The sequence below is a fragment of the Pseudophryne corroboree genome, chromosome 2 (assembly GCF_028390025.1).
Source record: "Pseudophryne corroboree isolate aPseCor3 chromosome 2, aPseCor3.hap2, whole genome shotgun sequence".
In the NCBI taxonomy this organism is placed as follows: Eukaryota; Metazoa; Chordata; class Amphibia; order Anura; family Myobatrachidae; genus Pseudophryne; species Pseudophryne corroboree.
Genome location: NC_086445.1, coordinates 518,213,704 through 518,237,294, shown reverse-complemented (window position 1 = coordinate 518,237,294; position 23,591 = coordinate 518,213,704). Strand labels below are relative to the sequence as shown.

General features: G+C 48.2%; 1 protein-coding gene and 1 pseudogene across 3 annotated transcripts in view; one reads left to right on the top strand and one right to left on the bottom strand.

The window, feature by feature from the left end:
• SYNC (syncoilin, intermediate filament protein) overlaps window positions 1-23,591 on the bottom strand; it is a 93,095-nt gene that overhangs the window by 18,229 nt on the left and 51,275 nt on the right. The window lies entirely within an intron of this gene.
• On the top strand, window positions 23,417-23,535 carry LOC135051694 (5S ribosomal RNA; annotated as a pseudogene).

The following is a 23,591-nucleotide window of genomic DNA, read 5'->3' as shown; positions in this document are numbered from 1 at the left end:
AATCAGAAGCACAACTGTACACCACCACATAATTGACCCTAAGGATGACATGTATACACACTTCATTTTTTATTTTCCTTCAAATTTATAAATACAATTTTATCCTAGAGGTGGTGTTAAAATTAAAAAAAAATGCAGATACACTAAGGATCCATGATTCAAGAACGTTTCGGAACCACTGTGCTATGGGAAGACATCTGACAGCAAGACAGCCCGGTGCAGTAACTACACATGGTACAGTCCAGCTCCTGAAAGGAGGATCTGCTGTTTTTAAGTTGAAAGAACCAGGTAACAGAAGCCTAGTTTCCAGGTAAATTGGATTGACATACGTTCTCAAGTAGCTGGGATAGGGGTCTGTATTCTCCCTTCAGGGACTAGTTACCGTATCCAGGAAGATAAAAAGGATGGTAGTCAAATTACATTAGTGGCACCAGGCTGGCCAAGGAGAGTTTGGTCCTCAGAGGTACTATACATGGCTGTGAGTTTCCATTTCAACAGGATCATTTGTCTCAGGGGCTAATTGTTTGTCAGGACATCTATTGGTTATAGTAAGGCGTGGCTTGAAGTTAGGATCTTAGAACTAGAGATTTCAGATTCCATAGTTCAGACTTGGAGTAAACAAGAAGTATCTTCAGACAAATTATCTTTGTGGCTGGAGGCATTGTATAGCGTGGTGTAGTAAGGAAATGGTTTTCTTAATTATGTTTTTTTTTCCATGCCAAAGTTCTATTATAGTATATATCCGATTGGCTGATCCCACAAGTTAAGACTTTCTATAGCCATATTACAGAGAGTCGCCATGTAGGCATGTAGCCATAGACTGTGTGTGTGTAAGTATACGTGTATATATGTATGGTTGTGTGTGTGTGTGTGTGTGTATATATATATATATATATATATATATATATATATATATATATATATATATACACACACACACACACACTCGTGTCCACATACATCTTTGCTATATCACAACATGTATATTATGGCAAACAAAGATTTAAAATCCATCCACTCGCTACTCGTGAAAAAACAGCTTAGCCGTGTTTTGTATGTTGTGCAAAATTGCAAAGATGTAAGTGGACACATCTGTGTGTATGTATATTTCTCTGACGTCCTAGTGGATGCTGGGAACTCCGTAAGGACCATGGGGAATAGCGGCTCCGCAGGAGACTGGGCACAAAAAGAAAGCTTTAGGACTACCTGGTGTGCACTGGCTCCTCCCCCCTATGACCCTCCTCCAAGCCTCAGTTAGAGTTAGATTTTTGTGCCCGACTGAGCAGGGTGCAATCTAGGGGGCTCTCCTGAGCTTCTTAGATAAAAGTATATTTTAGGTTTTTTATTTTCAGTGAGACCTGCTGGCAACAGGCTCACTGCATCGAGGGACTAAGGGGAGAAGAAGCGAACCTGCCTGCTTGCAGCCAGCTTGGGCTTCTTAGGCTACTGGACACCATTAGCTCCAGAGGGATCGAACACAGGCCCAGCCTCAGAGTCCGGTCCCAGAGCCGCGCCGCCGGCCCCCTTACAGAGCCAGAAGCAAGAAGAGGTCCGGAAAATCGGCGGCAGAAGACATCAGTCTTCATCAAGGTAGCGCACAGCACTGCAGCTGTGCGCCATTGCTCCTCATGCACACCTCACATTGCGGTCACTGATGGGTGCAGGGCGCTGGGGGGGGGGGGGGGGGCGCCCTGAGCAGCAATATTAACACCTTGGCTGGCAAAAATGCATCACATATAACCCCCAGGGCTATATGGATGTACATTAACCCCTGCCAGAATCCATAAAAATGCGGGAGAAAAGTCCGCAAAAAAGGGGTGGAGCTATCTCCTTCAGCACACTGGCGCCATTTTTCCCTCACAGCTCCGTTGGAGGGAAGCTCCCTGGCTCTCCCCTGCAGTTAATACACTACAGAAAGGGTTAAAAAGAGGGGGGGCACAATTTAGGCGCAGTATACAATATATATGCAGTTATAAGGGAAAACACTTTTTTATAGGTGCTATCCCTGTGATATATAGTGCCCTGGTGTGTGCTGGCATACTCTCCCTCTGTCTCCCCAAAGGGCTTCGTGGGGTCCTGTCCTCTATCAGAGCATTCCCTGTGTGTGTGCTGTGTGTCGGTACGGCTGTGTCGACAGGTATGTGGAGGATAATGAGATGGAGGCGGAGCGAATGCCTGTAAATATGTTGTCACCCCCTGCGGGGTCGACACCGGTGTGGTTGAACTTATGGAAGGATTACGTGAAAGTGTCAACTCCTTACATAAAAGATCGACGACACAGAACAGCCGGCTACTCAGCTTGTGCCTGTTCCAGCGTCTCAAATGTCATGGGGGGCTCTAAAATCGCCCGCTACCTCAGATAACAGACACAGATGTCGACACGGATACTGACTCCAGTGTCGACATCGATGAGACTGGTGTACCCTCCAAATAGGTCCACCCGTTACAGGATTGAGGCAATGAAAAATGTATTACACATTTATGATTATACCCCAGGTACCACATAAAAGGGTATTGTGTTTGGTGAGAGAAAACTATTAGTAGTTTTTCCTGCATCTGAGAAATTAAATGAGGTGTGTGTGAGGAAGAGTGGTCTTCCCCCGGTAAGAAATTGATAATTTCTAAAACTGTTATTGGCAGCGTACCCTTTCCCGCCAGAGGATAGGTCACGCGGGGAAACACCCCATAGGGTAGATACAGCGCTTACACGCTTATCAGAAAAGGTGGCACTACCGTCTCCGGATACGGCCGCCCTGAAGGAACCTGCTGATAGAAAGCAGGAGGTTCCCTATAAGATATAGTCACACACTAGAGCATTCTATTGCGACCAGCCGTTGCTTCGGCATGGATGTGCAGTGCTCCCGCTGCGTGGTCAGATTCCCTGTCGGAAAATAACTATGGATAGGGACAATATTTTGCTGAAAATAGAGCATATAAAAGACGTGGTCTTATACATGCGTGATGCACAGAGGGATATTTGCCGGCTGGCATCAAAAATAAGCGCTAGGTCCATTGCCGCCAGACGGGGGTTATGGACTTGGCAATGGTCAGGCGATGCCGACTCGAATCGGCACATGGAAGTTGCCCTATAAGGGGGTAAAACTGTTTGGGGATGGTTTTTCAGACCTCATTTCCACAGCTACTGCTGGGAAATCGATTTTTTTTGCCACAGGCTACCCCACAACAAAAGAAAGCACCGTATCATTAAGTACAGTCCTTTCGGCCCCAGAAAAGCAAGAGGGCTAGAGGCTCATCCTTTCTGCCGAGAGGCAAAGGTAGAGAAAGCTGCAACACACAGCTAGTTCCCGAGAGCAGAAGTCCTCCCTGCGTCCGGTAGAAATTGATAATTTCTAAAACTGTTATTGGCAGCGTACCCTTTCCCGCCAGAGGATAGGTCACGCGGGGAAACACCCCATAGGGTAGATACAGCGCTTACACGCTTATCAGAAAAGGTGGCACTACCGTCTCCGGATACGGCCGCCCTGAAGGAACCTGCTGATAGAAAGCAGGAGGTTCCCTATAAGATATAGTCACACACTAGAGCATTCTATTGCGACCAGCCGTTGCTTCGGCATGGATGTGCAGTGCTCCCGCTGCGTGGTCAGATTCCCTGTCGGAAAATAACTATGGATAGGGACAATATTTTGCTGAAAATAGAGCATATAAAAGACGTGGTCTTATACATGCGTGATGCACAGAGGGATATTTGCCGGCTGGCATAAAAAATAAGCGCTAGGTCCATTGCCGCCAGACGGGGGTTATGGACTTGGCAATGGTCAGGCGATGCCGACTCGAATCGGCACATGGAAGTTGCCCTATAAGGGGGTAAAACTGTTTGGGGATGGTTTTTCAGACCTCATTTCCACAGCTACTGCTGGGAAATCGATTTTTTTTGCCACAGGCTACCCCACAACAAAAGAAAGCACCGTATCATTAAGTACAGTCCTTTCGGCCCCAGAAAAGCAAGAGGGCTAGAGGCTCATCCTTTCTGCCGAGAGGCAAAGGTAGAGAAAGCTGCAACACACAGCTAGTTCCCGAGAGCAGAAGTCCTCCCTGCGTCCGGTAGGTCCACAGCATGGTGTTGGGGCTGCTCAGGCGGACCCGGGTACGGTGGGGGCCCGTCTCACATATTTCAGCGGACAGTGGGCTCTCTCACATGGATCCCTGGGTCCTTCAAGTAGTATCAGGGGTATAGGCTGGAGTTTGAGACGTTCTTCCCCCCGCCGTTTCCTAAAATCTGCCTTACCGGCACCTCCCTCTGCCAGGGAGACGGTGTTGGTGGATATTCAACACTATAATCACAACAAGTGATTGTCAAGGTGCCCCTCCTTCAGCAAGGAAGGGGTTACTATTCCACAGTGGTTGTGGTACCGAAACGGTTCGGTGAGACCCATCTTGAAATTAAAATACTTGAACTTTTATATCAGAAGATTCAAGTTCAAGATGGAATCGCTCAGGGCGGTTATTACGAGCCTGGACGAGGGGGATTACAGGGTCTTCCTGGACATCAAGGATGCGTACCTGCATGTCCCCATTTACCCTCCTCACCAGGGGTACCTCAGATATGTGGTACAGGACTGTCACTATCAGTTCCAGACGCGGCCGTTGGAGTTGTCCACGGCACCGAAGGTCTTTACCTAGGTAATGGCCGAAGTGATGATACTCCTTCGCAAGAAGGAAGTTTTTATTATCCCGTACTTGGACGATCTCCTGATAAAGACGAGGTCCAAAGAACAGTTGGTAGTGGGGGTAGCACTCTCTCGGGAAGTGCTACAACAGCACGACTGGATTCTCAATATTCCAAAGTCACAGCTGGTCCCGACGACACGTCTTCTGTTCCTGGGAATGTTTCTGAATGCAGACCAGAAAAGAGTGTTTCTTCCAGTGGAAAAAGCCGAGGAGTTGTCATCTCTAGTCAGAGACATCCTAAAACCAGGACAGGTGTCGGTACATCAATGCACTCGAGTCCTGGGAAAAATGGTAGCTTCGTACGAAGCATAATTCCATTCGGAAGACTCCACGCAAGGACGTTCCAGTGGGACCTGTGGGACTAATGGTCCGGGTCCCATCTACAGATACAACAGCGGATAACCCTGTCAGCAAGAAACAGGGTGTCGCTGCTGTGGTGGCTGCAGAGGGCTCATCTACTACAGGGCCGCAGATTCGGAATACAGGACTGGGTCCTGGTGACCACGGATGCCAGCCTTCGGGGCTGGGGTGCAGTCACACAGGGAAGAAATTTCCAAGGAGATTTCGCTTCACATAAATATTCTGCAGCTAAGGGCCATTTACAATGCCCTAAGCCAAGCAAGGCCCCTGCTTCAGAACCAGCCGGTACTGATCCAATCAGACGACATCACGGCGGTCGCCCATGTAAACATACAGGGCGGCACAAGAAGCAGGATGGCGATGGCAGAAGCCACAAGGATTCTCCGATGGGCGACCTACACTCAGGAGAATGGGGACTTCATCCAGAAGTTTTCCAAATGCGGGTAAACCGTTGGGAATGACCACGGGTGGACATGATGGCGTCCCGCCTCAACAAGAAGTTGAAAAGATATTGCGCCAGGTCAAGGGACCCTCAGGCGATCGCTGGGGACGCTCTAGTGACACCGTGGGTGTACCAGTCGGTTTATGTGTCTCCTCCTCTACCTCTCATACCCAAGGTACTGAGAATAATAAGAAGGCGAGGAGTGAAAACCATACTCGGGGTTCCGGATTGGCCATGAAGAGCTTGGTACCCGGAACTTCAAGAGATGCTGGCAGAGGACCCTTGGCCTCTGCCGCTCAGACAAGACCTGCTGCAGCAGGGAGCCTGTCTGTTCCAAGACTTACCGCGGCTGCGTTTGACGGCATGGCGGTAGAACACCGGATCCTAAAGGAAAAGGGTATTCCGAAGGATGTCATCACTACCCTGATCATAGCCAGGAAGGATGTCACCGCAAGACATTATCGCTGCGTTTGGCGAAAATTTGTTGCTTGGTGGGAGGCCATGAAGGCCCCGACGGAGGAATTTCAACTATGTCGATTCCTGCACTTCCTGCAAGCAGGGGTGACGTTTGGGCCTCAAATTGGGGTCCATCAAGGTCCAGATTTCGGCTCTGTCGATTTTCTTCCAGAAAGAACTGGCTTCACTGCCTGAAGTTCAGACTTTGGTTAAAGGAGTACTACATATTCAGCCTCCTTTTGTGCCTCCTGTGGCACTTTTTGGATCTCAACGTGGTGTTGGATTTCCTAAAGTCGCATTGGTTGAGCCACTTAAAACCATGGAGCTGAAGTATCTCGCGTGGAAAGTGGTCATGCTGTTGGCCTTGGCCAGGCGTGTGTCAGAATTGGCGGCTTTGTCATGTAAAAGCCCTTATCTGATTTTCTATATGGATAGGGCAGAGTTGAGGACTCGTCCTCAGTTTCTCCCGAAAGTGGTCTCAGGTTTTCACTTAAACCAACCTATTGTGGTGCCTGCGGCTACTAGGGACTTGGAGGATTCCAAGTTGCTGGACGTAGTCAGGGCCCTGAAAATTTTATTTTTCCAGGACGTCTGGAGTCAGGAAAACTGACTCGCTGTTTATCCTGATGGCACCCAACAAGCTGGGTGCTCCTGCTTCTAAGCAGTCTATTGCGCGCTGGATTTGTAGCACTATTCAGCTGGCGCATTCTGCGGTAGGATTACCGCAGCCTAAATCAATAAAAGCCCATTCCACAAGGACGGTGGGCTCATCTTGGGCGGCTGCCCGAGGGGTCTCGGCTTTACAACTTTGCCGAGCAGCTACTTGGTCAGGGGCAAACACGTTTGCAAAATTCTTTGAATTTGATACCCTGGCTGAGGAGGACCTGGAGTTCTCTCATTCGGTGCTGCAGAGTCATCCGCACTCTCCCGCCCGTTTGGGAGCTTTGGTATAATCCCCATGGTCCTTACGGAGTTCCCAGCATCCACTAGGATGTCAGAGAAAATAAGAATTTACTTACCGATAATTCTATTTCTCGTAGTCCGTAGTGGATGCTGGGCGCCCATCCCAAGTGCGGATTGTCTGCAATACTTGTACATAGTTATTGTTAACTAATCGGGTTCTTGTTGTGAGCCATCTATTCAGAGGCTCCTCTGTTATCATGCTGTTAACTGGGTTTCATATCACAAGTTATACGGTGTGATTGGTGTGGCTGGTATGAGTCTTACCCGGGATTCAAAATCCTTCCTTATTATGTCAGCTCGTCCGGGCACAGTATCCTAACTGAGGCTTGGAGGAGGGTCATAGGGGGAGGAGCCAGTGCACACCAGTTAGTCCTAAAGCTTTCTTTTTGTGCCCAGTCTCCTGCGGAGCCGCTATTCCCCATGGTCCTTACGGAGTTCCCAGCATCCACTACGGACTACGAGAAATAGAATTATCGGTAAGTAAATTCTTATTATGTGTGTGTGTGTGTGTGTGTGTATGTATGTGTGTGTGTGTGTGTGTGTGTATATATGTATATATATATATATATATATACATACATACATACTGTCAAAGTCAGAAAAATATCACGCTACACACTGCCATATTTGCACCTCATGCGAGTGCCTGTTGCACGTTCATGAGCCCTGCCGTGCGTGCGCATACTCGCCGCTGCGGGCACCCGCAGGCGCACGGTGTGCGCATTTACGGTAAAGTTTGTGTGCGTCTAGCGGGCGACTCGTTCGTTACATATTTTAACTATATAATGTATTTTGTAGATCATGGTCCCTTTGATAGATTCTGAAAGTTTAGTTAATATAGCATGTTCATGGACAAAGAGATCCCTCTTTGTTTGATACGAAGGGTCAGACATGGGTCATACAGTGGTGTTTAGTATCCATCGGAAGAGTATTTAATTAGCAATATTCCGGTGTTGGTTTGAAGCGGATTAATCGCTCGTGCGAATAGTTATGGACATAAGAAGTTTATGTACTTTTACTATTCTTTGCACTTACTTATCCATGCGGCGGGAAACCTAGTTTCCCACCCACCTGAGCAGTTGGAAATCGTCACAGCCCACCTGTATGAATCAACCTATGACCTTTTTGTTATAATGCGAAGACGAATTCCTGTGTCCAATGAACAATGAGATTGTAGGGACCATTGAATTGTATTGTGTGTGGGGCATAAATAGACAAGCCGATCGTATCCAGCTCTCACTCTCCAACGGTTCTCATCACTGATAATCGGGAGCTGGATATTCAGAAAGGCGCATGCGATCGTTCCCCTTGTGCGTAAGTTTTCTCCGCAATCATATTGTCTTGTTATTGTGAGCCATATCTCTCTCTCTCTCTCTCTCTCTCTCTCTCTCTCTCTCTCTCTCTCTCCTCCTCTTTCTCTCTCTCTCTCTCCTCCTCTCTCTCTCTCTCTCTCTCTCTCTCTCTCTCTCTCTCTCTCTCTCTCTCTCTCTCTCTCTCTCTCTCTCTCTCTCCTCCTCTTTCTCTCTCATTTTCCCTTAAACGTAATTGTATTGTATTTCCTGTGTAGTTATCTGGTTAGTTAGTCTATGTTATATTGTAGTGTATGACTTGTATTGTATTATTCTTTTGCAAGTATAACATTCATATAAGGCGTTAGACCCTAAGCCCGGTATTTGTGTATTTCTTATAGTGTTAAGTATTCTCAGAGCGTCGGTGACGCTCGTACAGCTTTTGAGTTAATAAGGTTACACTGTGTTGCATCTACACCATGGGTCTTCAACCTGTGGCCCTCCAGCTGCTGTGAAACTACATGTCCCAGCATGCCCTGCCACAGTTTTGCTATTAAGGTATGCTAAAGCTGAGGCAGGGCATGCTGGGATGTGTAGTTCCACAGCAGCTGGAGGGCTGCAGGTTGAAGACCCATGATCTACACCCTATCATTTCACTAAGGTTTTACTGCATAATACATTGTTCATGGTTTACATATAAAGGTTTAACATTGTGAGCGTTAGCGCCGCTGGTGATCTCCTCGTGGTCCCGAGCGTCCACTACGCTATAGCGAAACATTACGTTAGTCGGCAGCCAATAGCGTGCCTGCCTGTGATCTCTTGGCCGTGAGCGAACGTGACGCTTGAGCGTCTCGACTACGGCTAAGCGATTGTTACGCAACGTGCGTACCCTTACGGTATTCCATAAGTCAATAGCGTACAGTGTTCTTAGACCTCTTAAAGGATTTTAAGTAAGATAAATAATTTAGCTTTATCAATACATACATACATACATACATACATACATACACACACACCTATACTACAAAATATATATATTTCTCTAACGTCCTAGTGGATGCTGGGAACTCCGTAAGGACCATGGGGAATAGCGGGCTCCGAAGGAGGCTGGGCACTCTAGAAAGATCTTAGACTACCTGGTGTGCACTGGCTCCTCCCACTATGACCCTCCTCCAAGCCTCAGTTAGATTTCGTGCCCGGCCGAGGTTGGATGCACACTAGGGGCTCTCCTGAGCTCTTAGAAAGTTATAGTCTTAGAATTTGTTTTTTTCAGTGAGACCTGCTGGCAACAGGCTCACTGCAGCGAGGGACTAAGGGGAGAAGAAGCGAACTCGCCTGCTTGCAGCCGGATTGGGCTTCTTAGGCTACTGGACACCATTAGCTCCAGAGGGATCGACCGCAGGCCCAGCCTTGATGTTCGGTCCCGGAGCCGCGCCGCCGTCCCCCTTACAGAGCCAGAAGCAAGAAGATGGTCCGGAAAATCAGCGGCATGAAGACTCTGTCTTCACCAAGGTAGCGCACAGCACTGCAGCTGTGCGCCATTGCTCCTCTCACACACTTCACACTCCGGTCACTGAGGGTGCAGGGCGCTGGGGGGGGCGCCCTGAGGCAGCAATAAAAACACCTTGGCTGGCTAAAATACCTCAATATATGGCCCCAGGGGCTATATATGAGGTAAATACCCCTGCCAGAATTCCATAAAAAACGGGAGAATAGGCCGCGAAAAAGGGGCGGAGCCTATCTCCTCAGCACACTGGCGCCATTTTTCCCTCACAGCTCGGCTGGAAGGAAGCTCCCTGGCTCTTCCCTGCAATTCTACAGTACAGTAAGAGGGAAAAGAGAGGGGGGGCATTAAAATTGGCACTGTATACAGTATATTATATAAAAAGCAGCTATTAGGGACATAACTCAGTTAGTCCCTGTATATATATATATAGCGCTCTGGTGTGTGCTGGCATACTCTTACTCTGTCCCCCCAAAGGGCTTTTGTGGGTCCTGTCCTCGTTTAGAGCATTCCCTGTGTGTCTGCGGTGTGTCGGTACGGCTGTGTCGACATGTTGAATGAGGAGGCTTATATGGTGACAGAACAGAGGCCGATATATGTGATGTCGCCCCCTGTGGGGCCGACACCAGAGTGGATGGATAGGTGAAAGGTATTAACCGACAGTGTCAACTCCTTACATAAAAGGGTGGATGACGTAACAGCTGTGGGACAGCCGGCTTCGCAGCCCGCGCCTGCCCAGGCCTCTCAAAGGCCATCAGGGGCTCCAAAACGCCCGCTCTCTCAGATGGCAGACACAGATGTCGACACGGAGTCTGACTCCAGTGTCGACAAGGTGGAGACATATACACAATCCACTAGGAACATCCGTGACGTGATCCCGGCAATAAAAAATGTGTTATACATTTCTGACTTTAACCCAAGCACCTCTAAAAATGGGTTTTAGGTTTGGGGAGAAAAAACAGGCAGTGTTTTGTTCCCCCATCAGATGAATAAATGAAGTGTGTGAAAGCGTGGGTTCCCCCGTTAAGAAACTGGTAATTTATAAAAAGTTACTGATGGCGTACCCTTTCCCGCCAGGTGGATAAGTTACGCTGGGAGATATCCCCTAGGGTGGATAAGGCGCTCACACGTTTGTCAAAAAAGGTGGCACTGCCGTCTTAGGATACGGCCACTTAAATAGGTACCTGTTGATAAAAAACAGGAGGCTATCCTGAAGTCTGTATTTACACACTCAGGTACTAGACTGAGACCTGCAGATAGTGCTGCTGCAGCGTGGTCGGTGACCCTGTCAAACAGGGATACTAGTTGGCAAACATAAAAACATATTAAAGACGTCGTCTTATATATGGGGGATGCACAGAGGGATATTTTGCCGGCTGGCATCCAAAATAAATGTAATGTCCATTCTGTCAGGAGGGTATTAGAGACCTGTCACTGGACAGGTGATGCTGACTTAAAAAGCGCATAGAGAGCCTTATAAGGGTGAGGAATTATTTGGGGATGGTCTCTGGGACCTCGTATCCACAGCAACTGCTGGGAAGAAATAATTTTACCTCAGGTTTCCTCACAGACAAAGGTACAGTCCTTTCTCTAACGTCCTAGTGGATGCTGGGACTCCGTCAGGACCATGGGGAATAGCGGGCTCCGCAGGAGACAGGGCACATCTAAAAAAGCTTTTAGGTCACATGGTGCGTACTGGCTCCTCCCCCTATGACCCTCCTCCAAGCCTCAGTTAGGTTTTTGTGCCCGTCCGAGAGGGTGCAATCTAGGTGGCTCTCCTAAAGAGCTGTTTAGAAAAGTTTTTTTTTTAGGTTTCAATCTCAGTGATTCCTGCTGGCAACAGGATCACTGCATCGAGGGACTTAGGGGAGAGATTTCCAACTCACCTGCGTGCAGGATGGATTGGAGTCTTAGGCTACTGGACACTTAGCTCCAGAGGGAGTCGGAACACAGGTCAGCCTGGGGTTCGTCCCGGAGCCGCGCCGCCGATCCCCCTTACAGACGCTGAAGAGACGGCAGAACGGAGGTCCGGAAAGCAGGCGGCAGAAGACTCCTCAGTCTTCTTGAAGGTAGCGCACAGCACGGCAGCTGTGCGCCATTGTTGTCACACGGCTCACTGACTCAGTCACGGAGGGTGCAGGGCGCTGCTGGGGGCGCCCTGGGCAGCAATATAATTACCTTTAGTGGCAAAATAAATACATCACATATAGCCATTAAGGCTATATGTATGTATTTTAACCCAGGCCAGTTTCTTAAAAACCGGGGAAAAGCCCGCCGAAAAAGGGGCGGAGCTTATTCTCCTCAGCACTCAGCGCCATTTTCCTGCTCAGCTCCGCTGGTGAGGAAGGCTCCCAGGTCTCTCCCCTGCACTGCACTACAGAAACAGGGTAACAAAGAGAAGGGGGGGCATAAATTGGCGATATGTATATATTAAGAGCGCATATATAGTAAACAACACCTTCTAGGGTTGTTTATATACATTTATAGCGCTTTTGGTGTGTGCTGGCAAACTCTCCCTCTGTCTCCCCAAAGGGCTAGGGGGTCCTGTCTTCGATTAGAGCATTCCCTGTGTGGCTGCTGTGTCGGTACGTGTGTGTCGACATGTATGAGGACGATGTTGGTGTGGAGGCAGAGCAATTGCCGATGATGGTAATGTCACCCCCTAGGGAGTCGACACCGGAATGGATGGCTTTAGCTATGGAATTACGTGATAATGTCAGCACATTACAAAAGTCAGTTGACGAAATAAGACGCCCGGCTAACCAGTTAGTACCGGTTCAGGCGTCTCAGACACCGTCAGGGGCTGTAAAACGTCCTTTACCTCAGTCAGTCGACACGGGTACCGACACAGATGAATCTAGTGTCGACGGTGAAGAAACAAACGTATTTTCCAATAGGGCCACACGTTATATGATCACGGCAATGAAGGAGGCTTTGCAGATCTCTGATACTGCTGGTACCTCAAAAAGGGGTATTATGTGGGGGGTGAAAAAACTACCTGTATTTTTTCCAGAATCAGAGGAATTGAATGACGTGTGTGATGAAGCGTGGGTTAACCCCGATAGAAAACTGCTAATTTCCAAGAAGTTATTGGCATTATACCCTTTCCCACCAGAGGTTAGGGCGCGCTGGGAAACACCCCCTAGGGTGGATAAGGCGCTCACACGTTGATCAAAGCAAGTGGCGTTGCCGTCTCCTGATACGGCCGCCCTCAAGGATCCAGCAGATAGGAGGCTGGAAACTACACTGAAGAGTATATACACACATACTGGTGTTATACTGCGACCGGCAATAGCCTCAGCCTGGATGTGCAGTGCTGGGGTAGTGTGGTTGGATTCTCTGACTGAAAATATTGATACCCTGGATAGGGACAGTATTTTATTGACTCTAGAGCAATTAAAGGATGCTTTCCTTTATATGCGAGATGCTCAGAGGGATGTTTGTACTCTAGCATCAAGAGTAAGCGCGATGTCCATATCTGCCAGAAGAAGTTTATGGACGCGACAGTGGTCAGGTGATGCGGATTCCAAGAGGCATATGGAAGTATTGCCATATAAAGGAGAGGAATTGTTTGGGGTCGGTCTTTCGGACCTGGTGGCCACGGCAACTGCCGGCAAATCCACTTTTTTACCTCAGACCCCCTCCCAACAGAAAAAGACACCGTCTTTTCAGCCGCAGTCCTTTCGCTCCTATAAAAAGCGACCAAAAGGACAGTCTTATCTGCCGCGAGGCAGAGGAAAGGGTAAGAAAGGGCAGCAAGCAGCCCCTGCCCAGGAACAGAAGCCCGCCCCGGCTTCTACAAAGCCATCAGCATGACGCTGGGGCTTTACAAGCGGACTCAGGAACGGTGGGGGGTCGACTCAAGATTTTCAGCAATCAATGGGTTCACTCACAAGTGGACCCGTGGGTCCTGCAGATAGTATCTCAGGGTTACATGCTGGAGTTCGAAAGGTCTCCCCCTCGCCGGTTCCTAAAGTCTGCTTTACCAACGTCTCCCTCAGAAAGGACGTCCGTTTTGGAAGCCATTCACAAGCTGTATTCTCAGCAGGTGATAGTCAAGGTACCCCTCCTACAACAGGGAAAGGGGTATTATTCCACACTATTTGTGGTACCGAAACCGGACGGTTCGGTAAGGCCTATTCTAAATCTGAAATCCTTGAACCTGTACATAAAGAAATTCAAGTTCAAGATGGAGTCACTCAGAGCAGTGATAGCGAATCTGGAAGAAGGAGACTTCATGGTGTCCTTGGACATAAAAGATGCTTATCTACATGTCCCGATTTACCCCTCACACCAAGGGTATCTCAGGTTCGTGATACAAGACTGTCATTATCAGTTTCAAACGCTGCCGTTTGGGTTGTCCACGGCCCCTCGGGTCTTTACCAAGGTAATGACCGAAATGATGGTTCTTCTACGAAGAAAAGGCGTATTAATTATCCCTTACTTGGACGATCTCCTGATAAGGGCAAAGTCCAGAGAACAGCTGGAAGTCGGTGTAGCGCTAACACAAGTAGTGCTTCAGCAACACGGGTGGATTCTAAATCTTCCAAAATCTCAATTGACCCCGACAACACATCTGCTGTTCCTGGGCATGATTCTGGACACGGTTCAGAAAAAGGTATTTCTCCCGGAAGAGAAAGCAAGGGAGTTATCCGAACTTGTCAAGAACCTCCTAAAACCAGGAACTGTGTCAGTACATCAATGCACAAGAGTCCTGGGAAAGATGGTGGCTTCGTACGAAGCGATTCCATTTGGCAGATTCCATGCACGAACATTTCAGTGGGATCTGCTGGACAAATGGTCCGGATCGCATCTGCACATGCATCAGCGGATAACACTGTCACCGAGAACAAGGTTGTCTCTCCTGTGGTGGTTGCAGACTGCCCATCTGTTAGTGGGCCGCAGATTCGGCATACAGGACTGGGTCCTGGTGACTACGGATGCCAGCCTACGAGGTTGGGGAGCAGTCACAAAGGGAAGAAACTTCCAGGGCGTGTGGTCAAACCTGGAGACGTCTCTTCACATAAATATACTGGAGCTAAGAGCGATCTACAATGCTCTAAGCCTGGCAAAATCGCGGCTTCAGGGTCAGCCGGTGTTGATCCAGTCCGACAACATCACGGCAGTCGCCCACGTAAACCGACAAGGCGGCACGAGAAGCAGGAGTGCAATGGCAGAAGCTGCAAGGATTCTGCGCTGGGCGGAGAATCATGTCGTAGCACTGTCAGCAGTGTTCATCCCGGGAGTGGACAACTGGGAAGCAGATTTCCTCAGCAGACACGACCTTCACCCGGGAGAGTGGGGACTTCATCCAGAAGTTTTCCACATGATTGTGAACCGTTGGGAAAAACCAAAGGTGGACATGATGGCGTCTCGCCTCAACAAAAAATTGGACAGGTATTGCGCCAGGTCAAGAGACCCTCAGGCAATAGCTGTGGACGCTCTGGTAACACCGTGGGTGTACCAGTCAGTGTATGTGTTCCCTCCTCTGCCTCTCATACCAAAGGTACTGAGAATTATACGGAAAAGAGGAGTAAGAACAATACTGGTAGCTCCGGACTGGCCAAGAAGAACTTGGTATTTGGAACTTCAAGAGATGCTCACGGAGGATCCGTGGCCTCTACCTCTAAGAAGGGATCTGCTTCAGCAGGGACCTTGTATGTTCCAAGACTTACCGCGGCTGCGTTTGACGGCATGGCGGTTGAACGCCGGATTCTAAAAGAGAAGGGCATTCCTGAGGAAGTTATTCCTACTTTAATTAAAGCCAGGAAAGAAGTGACCGCACAACATTATCACCGCATTTGGAGAAAATATGTTGCGTGGTGTGAGGCCAAGAAGGCTCCAACGGAAGAATTTCAATTGGGTCGATTCTTACATTTCCTGCAAGCAGGATTGTCTATGGGCCTCAAATTGGGGTCCATTAAAGTTCAAATTTCGGCCTTATCAATTTTCTTCCAGAAGGAATTGGCGTCAGTGCCTGAAGTACAAACTTTTGTCAAAGGTGTACTACATATACAACCCCCAATAGTGCCTCCAGTGGCACCGTGGGATTTGAACGTGGTTCTAAATTTTCTCAAATCTCATTGGTTTGAGCCTTTAAAATCGGTAGATTTAAAATACCTTACATGGAAGGTAACCATGCTGTTGGCCCTGGCTTCAGCCAGGAGAGTTTCGGAGTTGGCAGCTTTGTCATACAAAAGCCCATATCTGATATTCCATTCGGACAGGGCAGAATTGAGGACACGTCCTCAATTTCTCCCTAAGGTGGTTTCGGCATTTCACTTGAACCAGCCTATTGTGGTGCCTGCGGCTACTAGCGACTTGGAGGACTCCAAGTTACTGGACGTTGTCAGAGCATTAAAAATATATATTTCAAGGACAGCTGGAGTCAGAAAATCTGACTCGTTGTTTACATTGTATGCACCCAACAAGTTGGGTGCTCCTGCGTCTAAACAGACGATTGCACGTTGGATATGTAGTACAATCCAACTTGCACATTCTGTGGCAGGCCTGCCACAGCCTAAATCTGTAAAGGCCCATTCCACAAGGAAAGTGGGCTCATCCTGGGCGGCTGCCCGAGGAGTCTCGGCATTACAACTTTGCCGAGCAGCTACGTGGTCAGGGGAGAACACGTTTGTAAAATTTTACAAATTTGATACTCTGGCTAAAGAGGACCTGGAGTTCTCTCATTCGGTGCTGCAGAGTCATCCGCACTCTCCCGCCCGTTTGGGAGCTTTGGTATAATCCCCATGGTCCTGACGGAGTCCCAGCATCCACTAGGACGTTAGAGAAAATAAGAATTTACTTACCGATAATTCTATTTCTCATAGTCCGTAGTGGATGCTGGGCGCCCATCCCAAGTGCGGATTGTCTGCAATGCTTGTACATAGTTATTGTTACAAAAATCGGGTTATTACTGTTGTTGTGAGCCATCTGTTCAGAGGCTACTTCGTTTGTGTTATCATACTGTTAACTGGGTTCAGATCACAAGTTGTACGGTGTGATTGGTGTGGCTGGTATGAGTCTTACCCGGGATTCAAGATCCTTCCTTATTGTGTACGCTCGTCCGGGCACAGTACCTAACTGAGGCTTGGAGGAGGGTCATAGGGGGAGGAGCCAGTACGCACCATGTGACCTAAAAGCTTTTTTAGATGTGCCCTGTCTCCTGCGGAGCCCGCTATTCCCCATGGTCCTGACGGAGTCCCAGCATCCACTACGGACTATGAGAAATAGAATTATCGGTAAGTAAATTCTTATTTTCGGCTTCAGAAACAAATGGCGCTTCCTTTCTGTACAGAGACAAGGGTAGAGGGAAAAAAGCTGCACCAGTCAGCCTGTTCCCAGAATCAAGATTCTTCCCCCGCCTCCTGTGAGGCCACACCATGACGCGGGTGCTCCACAGGTGTAGCCAGGTATGGTGGGGGGCCGTCTCAAAAATTTCAGCAATTAGTGGGCTCGCTCACAGGTGGATCCCTGTTTCTTTCAAGTAGTATTTCAGGGGTACAAGCTGGAATTCGAGATGTCTCCCCCCAGCCGTTTCCTAAAATATGCCTTGCTGACAACTCCCTCAGGCAGGGAGGCTGTGCTAGAGGCAATTAATAAGCGGTATTCCCAGCAGGTAATACTCAAGGTGCCCCTACTTCAACAAGGACGGGGTTACTATTCCACACGGGTTGGGGTACCGAAACCGCATGGTTCGGTGTGACCCATTTTATATTTAAAATCCTTGAACACAAAAATTCAAGTTCAAGATGGAATCGCTCAGGGCGGTTATTCCAAGCCTGGACGAGGGGGATTACATGGTATCCTGGGACATCAAGGATGCTTACCTGCATGTCCCCATTTACCATCCTCGCCAGGAGTACCTCAGATTTGTGGTACAGGATTACCATTACCAAGTCCAGACACTGCCGTTTGGACTGTACATGGCACCGAGGGTGTTTTATCAAGGTAATGGTCGAAATGTTGATACTCCTTCAAAAAAAGGGAGTTGTAATTATCCCGTACTTGGACAATCTCGTTATAAGGGCGAGGTCCAAGGAGCAGTTGGTAGTCGGGGTAGCACTATTTTGGAAAGTGCTACAACAGCATGGTTGGATTCTAAACAGTCCAAAGTCACAGCTGGTTCCTATGACACGTCTACTGTTCCTGGGGATGGTTCTGGACATAAACCAGAAATAGTGTTTCTCCCGGAGGAGAAAGCCAAGGAGTTGTCATCTCTAGTCAGAGACCTCCTGAAGCCAAAATAGGTAGCGGTGCATCATTGCACGCGAGTCCTGGGAAAAATGGTAGCTTCCTACGAAGCAATCCCATTAGGCAGGTTCCATACAAGAACTTTTCAGAGGGACCTGTTGGACAAGTGGTCCGGATCGCATCTTCCGATGCATAGGCTGATAACCCTGTCTCCAAGGACCAGGGTATCTCTACTGTGGTGGCTGCAGAGTGCCCATCTTCAAGAGGGCCGCAGGTTCGGCATACAGGACTAGGTCCTAGTGACCATGGATTCCAGCCTTTGAGGCTGGGAGGCAGTAACACAGGGAAGAAATTTCCAGGGACTTTGGTCAAGTCAGGTTATTTCCCTACACATAAATATTCTGGACCTGAGGGCCATTTACAATGCCCTGAGGCCGGCAAGGCCTCTGCTTCAAAACCAGCCGGTACTGATCCAATCAGACAACATCACGGCAGTCGCCCATGTAAACCAACAGGGCGGCACAAGAAGCAGGATGGCGATGGCAGAAGCCACAAGGATTCTCCGATAGGCGGAAAATCATGTGTTAGCACTGTCAGCAGTGTTCATTCCCGGAGTGGACAACTGGGAAGCAGATCTTCTCAACAGACACGACCTCCACCCGGGAGAATGGGGACTTCCTCCAGAAGTCTTCCAATAGGATTGTACACCATTGGGAAAGGCCACAGGTGGACATGATGGCGTCCCGCCTCAACAAAAAGCCATAAAAGATATTGCACCGGGTCAAGGGACCCTCAGGCGATAGCTATGGACGCTCTGGTAACACCGTGGGTGTACCAGTCGGTTTATGTGTTCTCCCCTCTGCCTCTCATACCAAAGGTACTGAGAATAATAAGAAGGCGAGGAGTAAGAACGATACTCGTGGATGGCCAAGAAGAGCTTGGTACCCAGAACTTCAAGAATTTATATCAGAGGACCCATGGCCTCTGCCACTCAGACAGGACCTGCGGCAGCAGGGGCCCTGTCTGTTCCAAGACTTAACGCGGCTGCGTTTGTCGGCATGGCGGTTGAACGCCGGATCCTGAAGGAAAAGGGCATTCCGGAGGAAGTCATTCCTACGCTTACTAAAGCCAGGAAAGAGGTTACAGCAACTCATTATCACCGCATATGGCGAAAATATGTTGCATGGTGTGAGGCCGAAAGGGCCCCAACAGAGGAATTTCAACTAGGTCGATTTCTGCATTTCCTGCAAGCAGGAGTGACTATGGGCCTTAAATTGGGTTCCATTAAGGTACAGATCTCGGCTCTGTCGATTTTCTTTCAAAAAGAACTAGCTTCAGTACCTGAAGTTCAGACATTTATAAAAGGAGTGCTGCAGAGTCAGCCCCCGTTTGTGCCTCCTGTGGCACCTTGGGATCTCAACGTGGTGTTGAGTTTCTTAAAATCACATTGGTTTGAACCACTAAAAACCGTGGATCTGAAATATCTCACGTGGAAGGTGGTTATGTTATTGGCCTTGGCTTCTGCCAGGCGAGTATCAAAGTTGGCGGCTTTGTCTTGTAAAAGCCCTTATTTGATTTTCCATATGGATAGGGCAGAATTGAGGACTCGTCCCCAGTTTCTCCCAAAGGTGGTGTCAGCGTTTCACCTGAACCAGCCTATTGTGGTGCCTAGGCTACTAGGGACTTGGAGGACTCCAAGTTGCTAGACGTTGTCAGGGCACTGAAAATATGTTTCCAGAACGGCTAGAGTCAGAAAATCTGACTCGCTGTTTATCCTATATGCACCTAACAAGCTGGGTGCTCCTGCTTCTAAGCAGACTATTGCTCGTTGGATTTGTAGTACAATTCAGCTTGCACATACTGTGGCAGGCCTGCCACAGCCAAAATCTGTCAATGCCCATTCCACAAGGAAGGTGGGCTCATCTTGGGTGGCTGCCCGAGGGGTCTCGGCTTTACAACTTTGCCGAGCAGCTACTTGGTCAGGGGCAAACACGTTTGCAAAATTCTACAAATTTGATACCCTGGCTGAGGAGGACCTGGAGTTCTCTCATTCAGTGCTGCAGAGTCATCCGCACTCTCCCGCCCGTTTGGGAGCTTTGGTATAATCCCCATGGTCCTTACGGAGTTCCCAGCATCCACTAGGACGTTAGAGAAAATAAGAATTTACTCACCGGTAATTCTATTTCTCGTAGTCCGTAGTGGATGCTGGGCGCCCATCCCAAGTGCGGTTTATCTGCAATACTTGTACATAGTTATTGTTAACTAAATCGGGTTATTGTTGAGCCATCTGTTGAGAGGCTCTATTGTTTCATACTGTTAACTGTGTTTCATATCACGAGTTGTACGGTGTGATTGGTGTGGCTGGTATGAGTCTTACCCGGGATTCAAAATCCTTCCTTATTGTGTACGCTCGTCCGGGCACAGTACCTAACTGAGGCTTGGAGGAGGGTCATAGTGGGAGGAGCCAGTGCACACCAGGTAGTCTAAGATCTTTCTAGAGTGCCCAGCCTCCTTCGGAGCCCGCTATTCCCCATGGTCCTTACGGAGTTCCCAGCATCCACTACGGACTACGAGAAATAGAATTACCGGTGAGTAAATTCTTATTATTTTTTTAAATGGCAGCTTCTCTGTGTAAACCTGTAATACCCCTTTCAGGTTAAAAAGCTGGGTCAGACCTGGGATTTTGTACATGAGTGTAACCCGGATGCCTCCATTCTGGGAACTCTTTCAGACGTGGTTGGACCCAGCTTCTTTAACATGAGATCAACTCCAAGTGCCGGCTCTTCCTATGCTGTAAACTGGTCCTGGAGTCAGATCGACCTGGGTTACCTGTTTGCACTGAGCCTTGCCCAGGTTCTTCCCAGGAAAAACAGGCATTTCTCCAGCAGGGTTCACAGGATAACATTGGGATACGATGACGCGACAGCAGATTTGCACCAATCTGTCAACGCTTTCGGCCTCCCAGCATGCAACGGGCCCGTCGATCTATTCCTGGCTCAGGCAAGTCGGTTTTTTGTTTGGTGCGGCAGGAGCTGGACCATGGTCAAGAGGGTTGCTGTTTTTTTTAGCAGCCATAAGCTTTTTTTATTTTATTTTTATAGTGCTACAGTTTTTGAGCTATCTTTCTAAAAAAGCGTCTTATACATACCTTAGAAATAGTTGCTCCAGCAGCTCTCCGCCAGGTCGCGACAACGCTTACCCACGAGTACAGTGCTGTTTCGGCAGGCGTCTGTGTCGGATGTACTAGCAAGTCCAGAAAACTTTTACCAGGCTGTGGCCGGAGCACAGGGAGAAGGTAAGGCATCTGTTCCGCTTAGAGGGTGAACACGGAACAGTCGCTGAGGCGGCTGCCACCTAGGGTGCACCAACGCTAGGCCCTAGGGATCATAGGTTCCAGGGGTAGTATGAGGCCGCGATCCCTAGGGTTGAGGTCAGCAGTGGGGAGTCGGATGCTCCCTTGGTCGTCCCTGCCACCGGTTTATGACCAGTTTCCTCCAAGTCTCCCGCCATGAACTGATTTCCCACTTGCATCTGAGATGCTGTGTATCTAAGGGGACCCAGTCGCAGCATAGGCGGCTGTGTGACTGGTACATCTGTGTTCACGGGGCGAGTGTACACTATTAGCGTCTGGATCCACTCAGCGTTTGCAAACCTATTGATCGATCCTGGAAGCGGGTGAGTCTCCCTGTATCCCACTCTGAGTCGGGTAATACAGCATTAAGTTTCTAGCTACCTTTTGAGTACGAATAGTTGGATAAGTGCTTAATGCATGAGTCTGATAACTATTGCTGCTGTTTTCTTTCGCTGTGCGACTGAATATGGTTAAATCCTATATAAGGTAATGCAGTAATGTGTTTCTCCTACATACTTGAAATGTATTTGTAGTTGATTATGTGCTCATATTGCTTATGCTAATGTGTAACCTGTGACTGATTGCTAGTATTGCTGACTTTACTGTAATTCTGTCAGTTTTTCTGTGTATTCCGATCATCAATGCTGGTGCAAAGCAGGGTAGGGTCGGATTGTGTGTCACTTTAACAAATTTTAAAGTGATTACAGTCACAAATTGTGTAGTAACACTGTACAGGTGTGTAATTTATTTATGTCAGAACGGCAAGGGTGAGGAAAATACACTTTCCACAGCAGCACCAACACTCCTTTCATGTTTGTCTTGCGAAACTGGGTTAACATATCAGGATCTGGTTCAAAAGGTATTATGTGCAAAATGTTTTAGCTGTCACTGAAACCTCTTAAATAACTGAGGCAAGCACAGGTTCTAGTTGAACCTTCATGGGCTACTTTGCACAGACGTTATCCAATATAGCTGAGCAGATAATGCCAGCTCCTATACTAGGGATAGGTTACCCTATTAACCCTTACATGAACATTACCTTGGAAATTGGCAGCCTCTCAACAGCAGGCTCAAAGGCCGGTGGTAAGTAAATCACACAGACTTGATACATCATCTTCACAGTCTACACATGTTTTAGATGAGGACTCATTGCACTTTGGAGGAAGGTCTCAGCTCAGTGGTCATACCTGAGCTAATTTGTGCTATGTAAGCCATTCTAACCTTAGAAGAGGCAGCAGAGCCTGTGTTAAAAACAAAGGCAACTGTGTTTAAACGTCCCAAAACAGCTGATGGAAATTATGCAAGAGGTTTGTGTTACACCCAGTAACAAGTTAGAATTCCAAGAAATGGAATTCCAATTATCCTCGTCCAGCTGGGGACTGTTTAAAAAAAGGGAGGTGGCTCCCAAAGTAGATTTGCATATCATAGATGGGTGCGAAAATCTACATTACTTCTGCTTTCAACATAAATGATGTCATGGATAGGAGAGTCGATGGTTTTCTAAAAAAAATAAAAACATTTTTCCTTGTCTTGGGCAATCATTAGACCAGCCATGGCTTCAGCCTGGATGGCGTAAGCAGTGGCAGCCTGTGCTGATGCATAAAAGGAGGATCTTTCAATGGCAGCTAGAGAGCAAAAATCCCATATTGCACATATCAAACAGGCCGCGATAATCGGCCCTGGATATGGGTACAATTGCCTCTCAGGCTTCAGCAGTAGCAGCTCGCAGAGAGGGTTGGCTATGTACATGGTGAGTTGACTCAGAATCCAGATAGGTTCTGGAGTCTTATCCTTGTTTACTGGAGATTCTTTTTGGTAAAGAATTAAACAGTATTTTGGAGTCGGAAGCAAACTGCCAGGAAAGTGAAGTTTTCCTTTCACACATACATTCAAGCCTAGTTTCCAGCTTTTCGGTCCTTTCGGAATCAAGGAAGAGCAAAAGTAAAGGGTAATGGCAAACATTCCCAATCCAACAAGTCTGGTAAGACTAAAAGGTATTGGGCTACCAGGTGACTGGTTTTCAAATCTGAAGATAAGCCATCAGCCTGATGGTGCAGGCCTCCACCTGAGGGAACACAGGGTGGGAGGCTGACGACTTCAGTTTGCACAGATCTGGCAGCAGTCTACTACAGATGCCTGGGTGCAAGAAGCGGTATCTCACGTTTATGATCTACAGCCACACCACACTGGACATGCCCAATCTTATCTGATCTTGGAAGCTAAGCAGTGTTGGTCCTGGTTAGTACTTGGATGGTAAACCACTTGGGAATACCAGGTGCTGTAGGTGTTTTCAAGAAACACCCTTATTAAAAGTTTGTACCAGTCCGTCTTCAGTGGAAACGA